Genomic DNA, 17,566 nt, shown 5'->3' with positions numbered 1-17,566 from the left:
AATTATTATTGTTACCATACTGCAACGTAATATAATAAAATTGTCGTAATATAATTAAAATTAAACATTAATAACGTAATGTAACTTCTACAATGACGATCACAAAATAGTTACAATTTTAATAGGAGGGATGTACTTGATGGATTGACAGCAAATTATCAATATTTGGCTTCAGTTTTGTTAGGAATAAGCGCAAATCTCCCCGTTCTGTGATATTGAATCTGCTCCTTTTTTTGATAAAAGGTTTGTAACGACACTAAAACTTTTTTCGACAAGATATGACGAGGGAAACGCTATCAAACAAGCGTTGCGGACGGCGGCGGCGCTTTGCAAGTTTCGACAAGTTCGTTGTACTGAATATGGAATATGCAAGTTTTTACAAGTAACAGTCGCTGAGCTTCTCAAAAAAATTTTCTGCCTAGATTGATACGCAAAGTCAAGCCAACATTTTAGTTCTTCACTATCGAAACCAGATGAATTTTCGTGGACCCCGCTTACGAATTGTGAACCCCCATTTTTTTGTCACGCCAACGTAGACCCCCGTCGAATCTCCCGTGGACCCCTGGGGATCCACCTGGACCACTTTGGGAATCAATTATTTAAAACATTCTAACATCAGAAATTATGCGATTCCTTTTTTTTTATTTTTAGTATATTTAATAAAAAAAATATCTGCCAAAGTAATATATTTGAAATAGAGTAGAAAGTTTTTTTTTTTTACACTGCCTACTTTTATTTATAATTTTATATTCTGCTAATAAAGTTTTTATTTAGATTCATACCGTTAGAATGTAAACGCTCGAAATAAAGATGCCGACTTCTCAAGACTAAAAACAAAAGATTCAAGAATTCCAAGGAAATGAAAATCTTTTCAGAGGTGTTTTATCACTTGATCTCTAAATGGAATATTTTCACTTGAATATTTTCATACTCTATATGACAGTCTTCTTTGTAGATTAATTCATCCTGTAAATTTCGTTTCACAACGCGAAATAACAGGTTGGTATTTACGAGTAATTTATTCTATTTTTTGTATAAAATGCAATTTTACCTTGAAAAGAGAATATTCATAATAAATTAGAGAAGTTTTTAATTTAAAAATGAAAATTTTTAAAAACATTTAATTAATTTTTTTCTAAACGATCAGAAGAATTAGGGAACGTTAAAGCAGAATATTAATAATAAATAAACATACATCCATTTTCATTTTAAATTAATCACTACGAAAAATATTTATACATACTAACCCAAAAAAAATTCCAGATCGGTACTATCACGGACGGTCACCTGATTTTCAACAATACTGAAAACCTGCCCTTTTACGTAACGTTAATAAAAAAATAAACGCAATTACTACAAATACCAAACATATATTTTTAAACTCGATAACCTTGTCGAGTTAAGTAATATAATGCACAATAAAAATTTAAGTAAGTGTAAACCGATGTAAAACCAGTAAGAAAAATGCAGATTTAATTCATGCAGAGATTTAAAAGTATATATTTAACTCCCTAAGTATTAACTAAATATCGCTTTTTTTTTATTAACAACAAAATTATTTTCAAAACAACAAAAAACGTAAAGTATCTTTGGCCTTGAAATAATGACGATATATTTCACATTAAAATTATTTAGATTGTTTTTCTTTAATTAAAAAGAATAAAGTGCAATTAAATAAAACGTAAAACGAAAAAAAATTATGCATTATTCATCTAAAAGTGAAATATGTTTAATATATAATAAGAAACTCGACGGGAAAAAAAATAATACTAGAAAGTTAAAATACCACTGACATGACATACTTTTTTGTAATAATGTTCACAGGTGCTAAATACATATATATATGTTATATAAACATATCCAAAATATAAATATTTTTTTTAATATTTTTTATAGGTTATGATTTGTAATATAAAAATTTCTTTCGTTTTTCTTTATGAAAGAAGCGAAAATCACAAATAATCATTCATATCAAAATTAAAACTAATAATAATACTAGTTATTTCATATTTTGAATAGGAAAACTACAAAATGTGGAAATTCCCTTGGTTTCAGAAATCAATTAACACTTTTAAAAAACGTATCTAATAACAAATTTACAATAAATAAATTTTCCATTGAAATAAATCTGAAATGAATAAAAGAAATTCGTAGAATCAAAATATAAAAAAAGAGAGATTTTATATTTTACGTTATTCTAACAATTCTGTATAGATCAAACTAAATTTTCATTAATTTCTAGGTACAGATATAACGTAAAAGATATTGAATAAAATATTTTGGTTCCGATTTGACTCCAAAATCAAATGATTTCACTTAAAAATTATTCTGCATTTTATACTACTCAGGAAAACAATTCTTAGTAAAACGTTTTCCCCTCGAACAAATCATGTTTTTATCATCAAAATTATGTCCTATTTAAAGAAAAATTTCTAAAAAAAAAATCAATAAAAAAGTTTTACTAAAATAAAAAAAAAGGGTTAAAACCCGGTTGTTCGACAACTACCCACCGTTTTAATAACACCTGTGTAACTTTAAAAACAGATAAATTATATTAAAAAAATAATAATTCTTAATTCGAGGTTCCATAGAACCCTTTTTAAACACCGTTCTTAAATCATCTTTTCTACACCAGATACAATTTTCAATTCTGAAAATTAAAATGAAAAAAAAATGATATTTTAAGTCCGGGTCATATTCAGCCCCTTCTTTCTGCGGCTGAAAATTTTATTTACTGGAATACTTATTATTTTCAATAAGGTGGCCTGAATAGGTGCAATGTTATTCAACAAGGCTAAAAAAAAAATTAGTTTAATGAAATCAAAAAATGGATACCGTGATGCCCCTGTAGGATCGATAATTAACCCGAAGCTGGGTTTTATACATAAAACTATATAACCAAAGCTAAATTTCAACTTTTTTGGTCAAAGTGTTTCAAGACACGAGAAAATGTTTTTAAAAAATATTGTATTGATTATTCTCCTACCTTATAAATTTGATTGTCTAAAAAGTTTTGGATTTTTAAATAATTTAAATCAATGCCGTCATTTTACTAAAGCTCAATTTTCGACGACCACTATAAAAAGACAATAATTATTTTTTTTAAAAATGGAGTCGACATCAAGACCATATAATTTGATGCACGTATATAAAATAAGATTCCCGCTATACCTAACGATGATGTATATTATAAATAATGTACGAGTATATTGGATCTGAAAGGTTTAGGGCGAGATATCTCGATTTTTAATGATTTGATTAACGGTGCTAAATATCTTGTGCAGAAACTCATATTACTTGCCCGACAGAAGACCATATAACATCATATAACGTGACGCATACATATAGATTCCCAATGTCTCTTCTACCTACCCGCCGGACGGCGAAAAAGTTTTTTTTGTCAATTTTCAGACCGATGTTTTGGGTCTAAAAACTTTTTTCAACATTATACTACCGCGAAAAGCAGGTGCATCGATTGCAAAAGGATTTATTTCAATCAGATTACTAAGAAAAAAGATATGCGCGAACAAACATAAAATAATATAGGGGTTGAATACATAACCGCCTTCCTTTTTTGAAGTCTGTTAAAAAAACGAAAACAACCCTCCTTCTTTTTTTAAAATAATGTCATCGATGATCCATATATATATAAACTTTATTGAGCCATTTTCGAAACATTTATGTTTAGCAAGTCCGGGATATATTAATCAAATTGCAGAACAACCCACGAACGCAAGTAAATGTTGCATTACTTGCATTTCCTACAAATTTCTATACCTTTTTTGTGTGTTTTTTGGACTAAGGTTGTCTTATAATGTCGAAATTTATAAAACCCCAGTTACGCAACATTTTTCCCGGATCGCTATATTTCCCCTTATAGTTTTGGTTCTAATTTATAAAAAAAATCTTTAATTTTTTTAAGTAAATTTTTTTTTCGTATAAATTATTAAGTTACAAGGGTAAATTTTATACATAGATAAGGGCACAAAACATTTTTTTTCAAATAAAAATTCTTAAATTTTCATTACTAAAAATTATCGGTATTATTTTAGGAAAATAAAATAAATAATTAAATAAAACCAGTTAAAAAGTTATAAAAAATACTACAAATGTAGAACTTAAGATCTATACCACATCCGGTTAAAACAATATTTAAAACTTTTTCACCATCGTATCATTAAAAAAAAAAAGAACGAAAAGATAAGCAAAAGGTAAGCGAAAGTTTACAATTCCCAAATATCATCATTTACTTTCTTAAATAACGAGAAATAGATATACACCGCATCAAGAATAAAAACGAACAGAGTATTCCTCCAATTAAATAAAATACCAAACTACATACATGTAACCTAGATGTACGTAAAATTATACAAAGGATATTTATTCACGTAGTATAACACTGAGAATAATCATTAAACCATGTTTAGATCGAAATGAAATCGAAAATACAAATGAAGATGAACCTTTAATAAAAATGAATCTGACATTTAAATTCTAAAATACATTAATATATATATATATATATATATATATATATTACCAGATAATGAATAAAGAGTTAAATGAGAAATATAATAAAAAAATTTCTATTAGCAAACGATGAATGAATTCATAATATTTTATGATATACCGAACATGTAAAAGCGTAGAATCTACTTAAATAATTTTAAACGAAATTGAATTTAGATGCATTTTACTTCGACGAAAAAATGATTGCATTTACTAAATGAATCGCAACATTATAAAGTAATAAATGAGAAAGTGAGAAAATTCCGATTTCATCATTACGTACGTGTTCATTAAAAAACTAATACTGTATCTATCTTCGATCAAGAGTTGCTTATCGTTTCAAACACACATTATCAATACATAATAAAAAATAAGCAACATTAAAATAGTTTTTTTTTATTTTTTACCCTTAACACCTTTTTTTAAAACTCTTTGCACAGGTTATACATCGAGATAGAGCTAAATGTAACTTGGCATACTGTAATACGGTTTTTTTAATAATCTAGTTCAAATTTTTGGTCGATTAATTGACCATATAAGCTGGAAGCTTACGCAAGTGAATATGAAAAGAAAATTTTGGAACGCAAGAAAAATGCCGGGATTAGAACTCTATACCTGCGGCTGAAAGGTCGAGACGCTACTACTCCGCCACGGAGATCGATATTAAAGCACATCAATTGATAGATACTTTAGAAAATAATCGAAGTCCTAATTGGAAAAATATACTTTCGTTCAAACCAACAAAAAAACTGATATCAACCTTTCTCCAAAGAGATTCTCGTAGAACGGTTTATAAACTGAAAGATATCAAAACTTAGTTGTTAATAAAAATATATAGCTTAGAGAAAGAAGTAAAACCGGTAAAGTTGGGAAATGGTAACTTTAACCATTTCTCTCAAAAAACAGAAGGTATAGTGCACACCAAAAAATGATTGAAACATTTTATTTTTGTGTAAAGGGTTCGCTTTTGAAACTGGCTGTGAAAGATAATAAAAGTTTCAAATTTTTATTGGAGCTGTCATGGTCCAAAATTTTGTTTTCAATGCTCTTTAAAATGATATTTCATCCTTTTCATTTTACATTTTTGAATCGCCTATACCATGAAGAGCCTCTTAGGCTCTTGGGATACGGCGATTTCTTTCCAAAACAAAATCGGCCGTTTCGAGATAACAGCAAATGCCAAATGTAATCTTTTATATTTAATTGTTAATAAGTTATTGTCACATTTTGTTTACACTCTGTGTGCAGGAATAATATATATACAATAATTAAAAAAAATCAAATTGATTAATGAATATAAAAAAAATGTTACGGATTAATTCCACATCATTTCATCAGTAAATGAAAAATTTTAATCAATCTTTTATGACTTGCATATCTGTTTCAAAAAAATATTTAAAAATTCAAATTTTACATTATTAAGAACCAGAATGTTCAAAGACCAGGCACTTTAAAAAATCCGTGATTTTTAATCGTATTAGATTACTGAAAATCGCGAATAAATTGTCATCCAATAGTAATAGTGATCTTTGAAATAACTAATTTTTAAAACTCTTTTAAATTAAATAACAAAATCTACGCGTAATAAAAATAAAATTTTCTCTCCGATTTTAATATAAATATATTTGAAAATTTTTAAATACTAAATTTCATTTATTTTCTCAATAATATAATTCTTTTAAATTTAAAATCAAAAACATTTCCTGGTTTTTGCAATTTCTTAAAAATCAAAACGGTTTTCATTATCTCGAAAATTTTAAAATTTGTTTTACAAGATGAGAAAGCGCAGACCTTTAGGTGATTTGATATATAATATTGTGCGTATGTTAAAAGGTTATTGAGATAAATACGGTAACTAAACAGCTACATAAAACAACATACATTAAATAAAATAAATGCGAAACGTCAACAGCGCATACTGAGGAATAAAACAACATATTCATCTTAAAAGAGGCTCCATCACTCAGCCTCTTTATATAAATCACATATTTTTGTTAAAATGCATATATTGGTGACACGGGTAAAATAATGTGGAAAATGGTACGGCTGGAGCCGGAATGGGAGGACTGTTTATTGTCTGCGCATTTCAGTATTGCCAGTCTGTAACGAGCACTGAAACCTTTTTGAAAAAGATTGCGCACTCGTGTGTTGTTCTTTGCTAAAATGCGGTTAACTTTTGATGAACATGTATTCGTGATGGAAACTTATTTACAGACGAAATCTTATGTTTTGTGTCGGCGAACGTTCGGGGAGGAATTTGAAAAGAAAGCATCACTGAAAAGTGTTATTCAGAAGTTAGTAAAAAAATTTCGTGAAAAAGGTTCGGTGTGAGACCAGAAAGTTGCCAGAAACAGGTTATTTTAACGACGCAGTTCGTACAGGACATTAAAAGGGCAGTTACAAAATCGCTTAAATCTTTTCGGATACTAAGCCGGGAAAAGAACATTTCCCTAGATTCAGGCTACACTGCACTGAGAAGAATGCTGAAATATTATCCGTATCAAGTACAGGTTTTCCATGAGGTAGTGATTATGCTAAAAGAGTTCGCTACTTTCAACGGTAAATTAATTGCATTTTCTTTGAATCTCCCCTACAACCACAAAAAATAACAGGCGTATGGAGTGCGGTATCAAGGCGGCGAATAATAGGAACCTTACTTTTTGAAGAAACTGGAGATGCTGCCATCTACTAAGAAATTATCCAACAGTTCGTAGCCATATTCCAAGAGGATAAACGTGACATCTGGTCGCAACAGGACAGCGCCGTTTGACCCACCGGGTTGGTCTAGTAGTGAACGCGTCTTCCCAAATCAGCTGATTTGGAAGTCGAGAGTTCCAGCGTTCAAGTCCTACTAAAGCCAGTTATTTTTACACGGATTTGAATACTAGATCGTGGATACCGGTGTTCTTTGGTGGTTGGGTTTCAATTAACCACACATCTCCGGAATGGTCGAACTGAGAATGTACAAGACTACACTTCATTTACACTCATACACATCATACTCCGAAGTATTATCTGAACGGTAGTTACCGGAGGCTAAACAGGAAAAAGGAAGGACAGCGCCGTTTGCCATACAGTTCGCTGTACTGTGGAGACGCTATAGAATTTTTTCGGGGGAAGAATCATTTCTAAAGGATTGTGACCACAAAGATTCGTTGATCTGACTAGTCCAAACTTCTTCCCGTGGGTTACTTAAAAGAAATTGTTTATAGGTTCGATCCATTCACCCTTTCTTTTTCCTGTTTAGCCTCCGGTAATTACCGTTAGATAATACTTCAGAGGATGAATGAAGATGATATGTATGAATGTAAATGAAGTGTAGTCTTGTACAGTCTCAGTTCGACCATTCCTGAGATATGTGGTTAATTGAAACCCAACCAGCAAAGAACAATGGTATTCACGATCTAGTATTCAAATCCGTGTAAAAATAACTAACTTTACTAGGACTTGAACACTGGAACTCTCGACTTCCAAATCAGCTGATTTGGGAAGATATCCATATGCCCTGCAGGAAACATTACCAATGCCATTCAGGAAGTAGTCACGGTACCGCTAAGAAGAATCTTGCTAAACGTGTTGGTAAATGAATGGGGATCATTTTCAACACGTGTAAATTATTATAGGGGTTTGCCAATAAACTATTATTTATAGACTAAGGCAAGCCTCTTTAAAGTTGAACACCTGTATATATATATATATTTAAATATTAAACAAATAATACATTACAAAATAAGATATATGAAATAATAAACAAACAGCAGATAAACATTACGTTATTCAACAAAACATTTCTATCGCTATAATAAAATTAAAATAAAACAAAAAAAATCGGTTGACCAAAAAGAAATGAAGTCGGGTTCGTCGGGATTGGCTTAACACTTTTCTTTTACAAATAAGTTTTATTTTTACTGAAACAATATTATAAATACCAGTATTACATAGAAATATAAGCTATGTAATGTATCGTAAATACTGTTTTATTTGATAATTAATATTTTTGATTTTTTTCTTCATTAACACTGTAGCATTAATTCACTTTTTAATCTAAATTAATTCCTAAGATTCTATTAATGATTATTGTCAATCAATCGATATCCCTATCTAGTTTTACATATTTGAATTTTTTTTCTGGTTTACTAATGTTTAAAACCCAGTATATGATTCTAATTCTCTTTTTCGAGGGAACTTGTATCAAAATGAAGCAGCTCTAATAATTACTTTTAAATTATTTTGTATTTAGTATAACACTGTAATATAAATTTGAATTGTATAACCCCTAAAAAACACCCAGTAAAGGTTTGTAAAATTCACAGACAGCTGTCCCTTACGTTAAACAAAATTTTAAAACGTAAATACAATAAAATTATGTTTAAATAAAATTTTAAATGAAAATCTAATTATTATAATCGGTTTTTACGAATGAAAAAAAAAATTAAATGTTTAGTGCCATTAAGTTAACGATTTATTAAATTAAATTAAAAAAATTCTGGATATTATTATTAAAATAAATTATTAATATTATAATTAGTATAAGTCAAAATGTTTTTACTGGTTTTGCTGACCGGAGTCAGGAAGCAGATTTGACCTATAACTACGAAAAATATCTAAACGTGCCAAAAGAAATTGGCTCTGATTTCACCCCTAGATCAAATGATGTTTTTTTACTTTAAAAATTATGCAGTATTAAAATTATAATTCAGGAAAAACATTCTTGGCAAGAACGTTTGGATACTAGTCGATACTCTTGAATAAATCACGTTTTTATCACCAAAATTATACTGCATACAAAAAATAATCGCTAAAAAAATGTAATAAAAAAAGAAAAGGGTTCCATTTGATTCGCTTGCTCGACAGCTACCTCAAATAACAGTTTTAATAACAGAAACAAATTGAAAAACAAATTATCTGAAATTATAAACAATTCTTAAAATTTTTAATTCGGGATCCGATTTAAATCATGTAAAAATGTCCGTTTGAGGCCTACGTGAAGGCGAACTTTGATTTCTATTTTAGTGATGCAAATGTCTGCTGAAGCATTTACATCGGTGGTATTCCGACGAGGCCTGGCTGATGACTGTGATATGTAATCAGTTAGAGGGTCTAAAGACGATCTCCGGTAAAGCCCCTCAGGGCTCGGAACGGAGGGGGTGGTGTGGAGACCGGTATCATCAAAAGGGTTTTTTTTAAAGGGAGGGTTTCTTGGGAGCCAAGAAACCCTCCCTTTAAAAAAAACCCCGTTCCCATATTCTGTACTACATAACAGAATTTAGTTAGATTTTAAATTTTGAAAATTAAATTTAATAACTGATTTAATTACAAGTCCCATTTTTAGTCAATTTCAGAACCATTACAGGTCCCCTTGTTTTTTTGGCTTAAATTTTTTTTCATTTAATTATTTATTTCAATAATGCTGTCTACCCAGTTTAATTTTATTCAACAAAACTAAAAACGCTAAAACGTGTTATTGTTTAGCAAAAAATGGATACCGTGGTGCCCTCTAGTCCGATCGGGTCGAAGATCAGGCCGAAGCTGGGATTTATAAATACCGAACAAAACATTTGTGGGAATTTCAATTTTTTGATTTCGGGATATATGGCAAAATCTGTAGAAAAATAAGTTAAATAAATTCGACTAAACTCTTTGGAACTAAAGCTCAATTTTCTATAACTACTAAAAATAAAAAATAAACAACCACGAAAAGCACCACCTTTTTGATTTTATCTCAAACTGAATGCCACTAATGGTATATTATAGATTATTTGAGCGGTTTTCGAAGAATATTGATCCAATCCAAACTCTCCGACAGTAAAATACCGTAAGAGTACGTTAAATAGTATTAAGATAAAAAGTAATATTTAATTGCAACTTAAGTGTTGAATATATTAATTTTTTTTAACACGCTAAATCTACTAAAACTTCTGTTCAACAGTATTATTAAAAAAACTAAAGAAGTAAATAAAAAGATTTAGATGCAAGTATATCTTTAATAATAATTAACAATTCTGTTTTTACCTTTGATATATATATATATATATATATATACATGTATAAGATATACTCAAGGCCGAACATGAACATAAACTGGTCAAGGTTAAATATTTTACCTGCAATTTATTAGCGTCAGTTGCATTTAATTGCATGCTTGTTTGTTTTAATATCTGCTATAAATTTGCAAATAGTAAATGTACGTTTAACTGTTATCTTTTATACAGTAAAGTTAGTAATGAAATCGAAGGAAAATTTTTATTTGAACTAGAAACTTTTACGACAAATCACAATAACTTTATTTTCTAAAACTTCTAAATAAACAGTTTCTACATATAAAACTGTTATCTGATTTCTATGTACATACTAGAGTGGTCCAAATAGGGCAAAATTTTTGTCGAAAAACGTGCACCCCCTGATTTAAACGTACTCTCAAAAACAAACTTTTTGACGCGTTGATGAACCCCTTCCGTTCGAAAAAAGTCATCCCCCACTCCACTTGAATTTTAAAGGGGATTTAACATGGGTTTTAGGTTATTTTCAAGTCGTTACGATATAGCGCTTGCATGTTTCATCACAAAATTTCAAAAATAAAGTATATAAGGGTTTTTGGGGTCGGAGAACACGAATTTGAAGTCAAAAACTTATTTTGACACATTGTAACTGTCAAAATCGCTGTCAATCAATTGACAACTAGCTATTTTATGTAGAAAAATCAATGTTAGACATTACAAACAACGTTAATTAGGGTTTTGGGGGTTCGGAGAACACGAATTTGAAGTGAAAAAATTGTTTTGACACATTAAAACTGTTGAAGTCATTGTCAATTAAAAAAAAATCTGAAGGATAGATTCAAAAAGATCAACTCTCATTTTATTTAAAAAATGTTATATTCATGTTTATAACTATTCAAATAATGTTGTTAAAATTTTATGATTTCTATTTCTATTATTATATTAATTACATATGTAATGTAATTATATATATTTGGATGTTTTTTGCGATGAACCTTTACAATTTTTAGTATATATTGCAATTGACTTTCACCTCTAGTGAATTTACATCTAAATTCTTTCACCAACTTAACCATTCTTTCTGAGCAGTCATTGACGACCTTTAGATTTTTAACACAATTCAAAGCAGCCAAATAATCTTCGTTTTCGCTCCACTTACATGGATCAATTTCTAGAAAGCTAGTCGCAAGTTCGAACCGTTTAAAAAAATTCAAGGACTCCGTGTTGGCAAAAACGTCGATTTCTTTGTTTAACAATTCGTTAACATTTTTAGTTTCGTGTGAGCAGGTTCGTTATCATAATCACAATCATCATCTGTCGCAGATAATAAATTTTCGTAAGTTTCACCCGAAATTGCTAGTTTTTCAACCATTTTCAGTTTTAATTAAGTTCAGATAATTCAGTCTTCATCAAAAAGAGCTAGCGTAGCTAGCCAAAATGAGTTTTTTTACTTCAAATTCGTGTTCTCCGACCCCCAAAACCCTAATTAACGTTGTTTGAAATGTCTAACATTGATTTTCCTTCATAAGAACGCTAGTTGTCAATTGATTGACAGCGATTTTGACAGTTACCATGTGTCAAAATAAGTTTTTGACTTCAAATTCGTGTTCTCCGACCCCAAAAACCATTATATACGTTATTTTTGAAGTTTTGTGATGAGACATGCTAGCGCTATATCGTCACGACTTGAAAGTAACCTAAAACCCATGTTAAATCCCCTTTAAAATTCAAGTGGAGTGGGGGATGACATTTTTCGAACGGAAAGGGTTCATCAACGCGTCAAAAATTTTGTTTTTGAGAGTACTTTTAAATCAGGGGGTGCACGTTTTTCGACAAAAATTTTGCCCTATTTGGACCACTCTAGTACATACATTGAACATAACGTAACTACGTTGCGCCCAAATAAACATTTCAAAATATAGGCAGGAAAATTTAATTAAAAACGATTAAGTTAAAACGAAGACCTGTACGACATAAAACGTCTAAGCCTTTTATCTGGAAGGTTTCCGGTTCGAATTCCTGTCAAGCAGGGAATCTTTTATATTATATAAAATTTCCACTCCATATTCCAAAGAACAAGTTGCAAGCTTATGAGATAAATGAATCGTAAAATAAATCGCTAGGTCGATATTAATAACATTAAAATTTTAATTTTTTTCCAAACGGTCTACATTAAAATTTCTAATTTCAATTGGCACATATATGATTTATTTTCGGTTCCTTACTCGAAACCGATTATAAGTAAAAAAAATTTTGAGGGGCAAAAATAAGTATCTTAATGATTAGACTAGGATCAGAATAGCTAAAAATTAACGCTGCAAAAATCTACCGTAAAAAGCAATCTTGAGTAATCCATTGTCTTAACATTTAACTAAACGTTTTATTATACGAGAAAAATGTTTGTTGTGTGTAATTAAATCCATTTATGTCCTTAAGAATGACATGAATCATAAGAAATCGTAAAACAACTGAATTGTACACTTACGATTTTTTTCGTTAAAAAATTTATTATAAAACAACTGTATATAAAACAAAATTTTTTAAATTACGTAAAAATCTCAACAGTTATCAAGAAAAACTAACAGGAAATACGGGAAGAAAATTTACCCAAAAAGAGAGCCGAAGTTAATAAAAAATAAGAGTACTGGCAGAAAAGAAACAAAATACAAAGTTGTTTTTTAATGCGACCCATAATGGTAAAAAAAAACAACAAAAAAATTCTAATCACATTCTACAGACAACCAAAATTTATTATGGTATTTTAAAAATACTAATTTCCAGTCTTCAAATTAATATTTTTAACTATATTACGTTCAGTGGCAGATATGAAATTATTCATTGCTGCAAATAACCTTTAGTGTTACCTAATAGACACTACATAAGATTGAATCATTTCACTTATTTAACACTCATCGTCAGTATACATTGGCGGGAGAATATATTAGAGACAGTAAATATAAACAAAAAAAAAACAAAAATTAAATATGAATATAAACAATAAATATAATTATCATTCGACTAATGACTTCGATTATCCGTAACGAAAATGTATTAGTTTTTAGTTAACATTCCTTTTAAATATTTCTATTTTAAGTTTTGGTTAACTTTGTTTATTTTTTCAAATTATTTTGATATGATTTTTTTTTTTTTAAGTTAACGTATCAACAGCCCGGTTACGAAATTCAGAAATCGAAAATTATATCGTTTCGTTCAGCTAATAATGAAAATGAAAGTACATATACATTATACCTGAATTACATGTTAGAATAAGAGGCTGTTTATATGCTCCTAATTACTGTAGTTATTAAATCTTAAACTTGTAAAATAATTTCTAATTTATTACAAATCTTACAAGTTAATTTAAATATGACCTATGTCAAATAAATTTAAAAATCCGTATAATAAAATTAAATTTTTATAAAAAAAAAATTAAAAATAATTTGGTGTAAAACAAGATGAGTTGAAACAATATAATGCCAAGACAATTTTCGTTCCTAACCACAGAGGTCTACAAATAACAAGATGGAAAAAATTATATATATATATATATATATATATATATATGTGTGTGTGTGTGTGTGTGTGTGTACGCGCGTGCGCGTATATGAATGTACAATAATAAAAAATGTTATATTACCAAACGTGACCAACTACTAACCTTAAACATTTCTAAAAATATTTTACATAAAATTATTCATAAAAAAAAACCCCACCAGACGTGATGACAAATCTGTTCTTAAATAATTTTTTAATAAGAATTCAAACGGATATCGACATACATTTCTTAATTTTGAAGTTAAAATTACTGAAAAATATCTTACTCCTTAATGAAATTACAAAAAAAAAGAAAGTAAAATATAACACAAAATATAATGTTTAATAAATATATTATTTTGATATGTATACAAAATAACAGATTACATAGATCATGTCAGAAATGGGTAGATATACTATTCCACGGATAAAAAAGAAACTACTCTACCATTTTCCTGGACCAATTAAGAAAAACTGTGGTAAAATCTTGATCAAAACGAGTAATAAAATAAACAATTTGATATAATATTAAGGTAAATACATAAAAATATTAAACATTAATAAAAAAAACTACAAAAAAAAATTCAGATAACTTAAACAAGATTATTTGAAGAAAATACGTAGTTATGCAAAAGTTAAACGGAAATGCAGAAAATTTAGGATTTTTTAAATTACTTTTATTTAAAGGTTTATCGACAGAGTAATATTGTTTCTATAGAATAAAATATTTTAATTCTATTTTAAACAGATTGCTGGAAAAAGTTTTTTAATGATTTATTTTCATTTATTAAAATGGCAATGTTAATACGCCTTTTATAGCACGCCGAAATATTGTGGTGAATTTTAAAAAAGTTTTTGTTTTCCGGTTTGGTAGAAATGGATATTATTATTTTTTAGGGATAAAAATTATTCATATTAGCGTTGAATGATTATTACTTATAATGATCACAAGGATAAGTTGACAAGTTATTTTTCTAAAAATGATCAACATAACTTACTTTTTTGAACATAAAACAATGATCTAACAGCCCATTTTTATATCTTGAAAATTCGTATTGATTTTTTGAGGAAGTCCCAAAGATAATATTTTGATTTAAATGGGAATATATATATATTAATAATGACAAGTTAGATTTTTATTAAAATGGTTCAAAATAAAAAAATTGGGCCTGATTTTGTTATAAAGAGATACATCTGATTTCCCCAAGAAAGTCTGTCATCTTAATAAAATATCCCAAAATTTCGGTTTATGGGCAACAAAATATTGTAAAAGATAAGATAATAACATTAAGAATTATAATTTTTTAAATTATAATATCTCTATATCACGGTTGCAATCCGCTCTGTTATAATCGTGTCACTTAACGCTCTAAATAATTACCATAACTGAAAGTTAAAATGCTTTTTTTTTCATGGTATAAAACAATAAACGTTCCTTACCCCATTTACAATAATTTTCTACTTTCTTTTTTTATACAGCTATTGAAGATTTTTTTTTTTAAAGAAAAAGAAAAACATATTGCCAGCAAATAATTTTTATAAAATATTAATCCTTAAGGAATAAAAATTAAAAATTGTTGTTATGCATGAATTAATAAAAAAAAAAAGAATAAAAAATCGGTAAGAGAAAGTTGCAAAAGGAAATATCCATCCGTATAGCCTAACACATTAGCCTTAATTAAAATTATATATTTCATTTATTTTACTAAAATTAAAACGTATAAAAAAATAATTAAAATGATTTTTTGTTAGGGAAATATTAATATTAGTCATAAACTTTAAAAACGTTAGGTTAATTTACAAACGGTTATTTTAAATTATTCGTGTAAAACTACAAACTTAGTCGTAATAAAATGAAGAGCAAAGTTCATTAAAAAAAAAAAGAAGTAAAAGATGCTAAAACGGATGTTATTTTATTCATATAGTCTATGTTAACGTTAATAAAGCAGACAAGACACTGTGATGAAAGACATTCACAGTACTACATATAAGCTGCGTGTAGTCACATTCTACAAATTAGTAACAGAAAAAAGTGTATGAACACTAGTCTTAATTTTAACTCAACAGACGTAATGTAGCTGGCTTCTGTCAGTCGGGTTAGAACAGGAAGAATATAACAATATTAAAGAAGAAAAAAAATCATTGTACAAGATAATTTGTGTGGGAAGGTAAAACATCAAAAACAAAAAAACATGATGATTACAGCGGTTAACTACCGATACAGTTTAAAAGACAACTTTACACTTTATTTTTATATATATTTTTTTCAACCGGAAGGTTGTGGGATCGAAACCCGGTCAAGCTTAACATATTTTATAAACTTCATTAAAAATGAAAAAAAAAAAAATCTTTTGCTACTTCGTAAATAAATTTTCAACCGTTCATGTACAGATAAAAATCAAAATATTTCAGAAATAATCAGAAAATTTTTATTTATTTCGTTATTAGTACGTAGACATTTTACATCTATAAACAAGTTAAACTGAATCGCAATACGTCCGTACAGGCAAAGAAAGCCGGTTCTCTTTCGAGAGGAGACAATATTATTACTTACAAAATTTTTCTATTAATTAAAAAACGAATACTTCATAAATTTATCGGGTAGATATCTTTCAATATTAAATATTATCGCTAAATTTCAGCAAAAAGAATAACAAATAATTAATCTAGGATTTATTTATGTAATATAATTGTTGTATTAAACTTTCTTGAACAAGCAAAAACTGATTGATTTAGCTTCATGTAACATATTTCTTAGAGATTAACTTAGGAAACAGCACTGAATAAATTACGGATTCGAAAATGAAACTACGTAAAGAAATGTTAAAACAATTACACTATATTATTTACCGATTACAAACAAAAATAAAGTTTCTGTACAGAAAGTATAACTTACTGTATGTAGCTTTCTCACAAATATAGTAGCATTCGTTAAAACAAAATAAAAAATAATCGATGCCCAATAAAAATCATTTTTAATTTATTTAATAAAGAATTCAAACATATTAACAACAATATTTCATATTAGTTACACAAAAAAACTTGTAACCGATTCACTAGTTATTAGTAAATGTAAAGCTAACTAGCACAAAACCGGTTGAACATTTTAAACAAAACAATTAAAGATTAAATAATGTTATTAACTAACCTTTAAAAGATTCTTGTTTAATCCAATCGTTAAAACGGAGTACACTTTGCAGCACTTTTTATTAGATAAAAAAATATGAGCACACAAAACGCTCCCACACGAACAACTTAAATGACAACTGAGACTCGACTAAACGTTGCGAGTAAACGTACTCTCTACAAACAATAATACCGATGACTGCCGATAGATAGCTCTTCATACTGAAGTTCGTTCACTCCCTCTCCACTCTTCTCTACACAATCTACTAACGATGTATACGTATCTAAAAGTACGTAGCGCGGCATACCTGAACACAACCGACCGGCAATAACAGCAAGATTCAGGCAGGCATACATACCACTCAAACTAAGTTTTGACAATATTAACCACAACAGTT

At 28.5% G+C, this 17,566-nt stretch overlaps 1 protein-coding gene across 2 annotated transcripts in view; it reads right to left on the bottom strand.

The window, feature by feature from the left end:
• Positions 1-17,308, bottom strand: part of LOC142328224 (uncharacterized) — an 890,790-nt gene extending 873,482 nt beyond the window's left edge. Inside the window, exon 1 of one of the 2 annotated variants that reach the window (XM_075371822.1) lies at positions 17,191-17,308. The gene's annotated coding sequence lies outside the window, so the exon portion shown is untranslated. The remainder of the gene's footprint in view (positions 1-17,190) is intronic. The other variant, XM_075371823.1, reaches the window with a different exon arrangement.
• Between the last annotated feature and the right edge of the window lie 258 nt (positions 17,309-17,566).

This window comes from Lycorma delicatula, chromosome 7, assembly GCF_047948215.1.
Source record: "Lycorma delicatula isolate Av1 chromosome 7, ASM4794821v1, whole genome shotgun sequence".
NCBI classification, from domain to species: Eukaryota; Metazoa; Arthropoda; class Insecta; order Hemiptera; family Fulgoridae; genus Lycorma; species Lycorma delicatula.
Note: the sequence above shows the minus strand (reverse complement) of the source record. Positions and strands in the feature narration are given on the sequence as shown.